The following is a 2,937-nucleotide window of genomic DNA, read 5'->3' on the forward strand; positions in this document are numbered from 1 at the left end:
AGAGCCTGATCAAGCTGATTAAGAGGAAGATTGACGAGAACCCTAGGGTTTGGCATGAAACACTGTCAGAAGCTTTGTGGGCCTATCGCATGTCATGCCATGGAGCTATAAAAACTTCGCCATACCAGCTCGTCTATGGGCAGGAAGCCGTATTGCCTTGGGAAATTACGGCTGGATCGAGACGTGTCACGTTTCAGAATGATCTAACAGCTGAAGAATATGCAGCCCTGATGAGTGATACTATTGAGGATGCAACGGAACTTAGACTTTGGTCCTTGGAGAAGATTAAAGAGAACAAAGCCAGGGTGGCTCGCGCATACAATAAGAAGGTGAGACCAAAGGAGTTTCAAGTTGGTGACCTAGTATGGGAAGCCGTGTTGCCATTAGGAACCAAGGATAAAGCATATGGAAAATGGTCTCCTAATTGGCACGGTCCGTACAAAATCGATCAGGTATTGAAGGGCAATGCATACATGCTCGAGCAGCTGAACGGTGTTAAATTCCCAGTAGCCGTCAATGGTCAACACCTCAAGAAATATTTCCCAAGCATGTGGGACGATGGACAGTGAAACATGGGGGCCGATGTATAAAATTGGCCAGTAAAAAAAAATCTCATATACAATTCACAGCCGATGCACAGACATCGACTTTAGAATAATAAAAAAGCCGATGCGTGTTCATCGACTCTAGAGGAACAAGCTCAGTTGAGCGAGTTAACAGATCGGTTTCAGGCCAGAGTCCATGGCATTTGAGATGATTCTCCCATTGGATTTGCTGAGGAGTTGAATCTGCGCATTTGAGATTGGAGGTTGGCGTGGACACGGATTGGATCTGTTGAACCGTGTGAATAGGCAACTGGTTTGGCCTTAAATCGTGTTTTTGGTGCAAGCCGATGCCCTGCCATCGGCTCTTTGTGCATTGACTTCGTTCGGCAATCGGCAAAATTTACGAGAAAGCAAAATTGATAAAGGAATATTTTCTTCATTAATAAAGGGGATTTCTTACAAGGAAAGAGCCGATTGCTCAAGGGAGGAAGAACAAAAGAAAGGTCTATTGACCAATCTGCTACTACTACTAGACCTATACTAGTAGACCCTACTCTACGGGCCGTCGCTGCCCTCGTCGTCGCCATCGGAGCTCTCATCGGCGCTGCTGCCGGCGGGCTCCTCGTCGCTGCTCCCATAGCCCTCTATGGGAGCTTCCTCCTCCTCGTCGTCGTCGTCGTCATCATCCGATCCGGCGCGGAAGAGCTTCGCCGGCGGATAGTCCTCGAGGGAGTCATCGTCGTCTTCTTCTTCCTCCTCCTCGGAGGAAGTGTAGCCGTCCCAGGAGAACGAGTCATCCTCGCTCGTCGCTTCCAGTTCCCCATCGGCAAGGAACTGGAGGTCGTCGTCACCGCTGGTCAAGGACTTGTCGTCCTCGGACCAGACGTAGGGCTCGTGGTCCTCGTTGTCCCACTCCGTTGCGGCGAGGATGTCGTGCGCCGCCAGCGAGCCCCACTCCGGCGTCGGCTCACGAGATGAAGAAGATTGGGAGGAAAGATCTGACGAGGTGGAGGAGGACGAAGAGGAGAAGGACTGGGAAGAAAGATCCGACGAGGCGGAGGAGGATGAGTCCATGGTGGAGGAGGGTTTTTTCGATGGCCAGAATAGAGCAAGGGGATGAAGAGGTGAACTGTGCGGCGCGGTTAAATAAATGAGACGTAGTGGAAATTTAATGCCATGGCGGTTTTCGAGGAGGCGATGCCAAAACGCTGGCAAATCTTGCAGAGAAGTTGAGAAGGCAAGGCATCATGATAAAGGATACTGCGGCGGTTCTGCTCTGCCACGACATGACCCGATGAGAAAAAAGCAGAGTGGTTTTGGAATTATCATTTCCAAAACCAGGGGGGCATGTGTTATCACCAGAATTTGACCGGATCAGAGGTGGGCCGTGATTAAAGATGGGCTTGAAGAATATACACGGAAGATATACATGAATCGGCCTTGTACACGAAGTTTGGGCTAGTTTGCCCGTGTATCTGTAAATATAGTAGGATACGTGTCGGTTAGTTAGAATTTGGCTCGTACACGGTTGGGATTATTCCCACGTTAGAAAGTTTGCGGACTATAAATATGTATCTAGGGTTATTGAGAAAAACAACAATCACGTTCACCACAAACCAATCTAGGCGCATCGCCAACCCCTTGTTTCGAGGGTTTCTTCCGGGTAAGCATCATGCTGCCTAGATCGCATCTTGCGATCTAGGCAGTATACGTTTATTCGTTGTTCATGCGTTGCTCGTGCTGAAGCCTTGTTGATGGCGAGCAACGTAGTTATCATAGATGTGTTAGGGTTAGCATTGCTTTACCACGATATATGCTTTTATCCATGCTATCCCTAGACGTCTAGCCGCCTTTACACCTATCTTAGGTGTAAGGGCGGCACCTCGCTTGATCCGTATTTAGTAGATCCGATCTGTTATGATTGCTCCTTGTTCTTCAAGGATTAGTTTAATATCTGCATAGTTAGGCCTTGCAAACGGGTTGAAGGATCCAGTAGCACGTAGGGTGTAGTTTGCTAGCCCTAGATAAGATGTTCCGGGAATCAACTCCATGTTGGTTTTTAGGCCTTATCTAGGGCTGGTTTATTATCATCTTACGTGGCTGCCAGGCTCAATCACGTGTAGGATGTTCCGATTATGCGGTGAAAACCCTAAATCGTCGTAGGTCGTTTTAGCTGTATATTGATCAAGCAGGACCACCATGTGATCGTAAACCTCATACGAATCATGGGTGGATCGGCTCCTTGAGCCGATTCACAGGACAACCTGAGAGCCGATCGAGGCTCGTATTTAATGTTTACGTGTATACCATGTAGGAAACTAAGCGAAGCAAATCCATCACCTTGCTGACCAAGTATAGGTCAGGTGGCACGCTCTTGCACCAGCATCGGGAC

The sequence above is a fragment of the Lolium perenne genome, chromosome 3 (genome assembly GCF_019359855.2).
Source record: "Lolium perenne isolate Kyuss_39 chromosome 3, Kyuss_2.0, whole genome shotgun sequence".
In the NCBI taxonomy this organism is placed as follows: domain Eukaryota; kingdom Viridiplantae; phylum Streptophyta; class Magnoliopsida; order Poales; family Poaceae; genus Lolium; species Lolium perenne.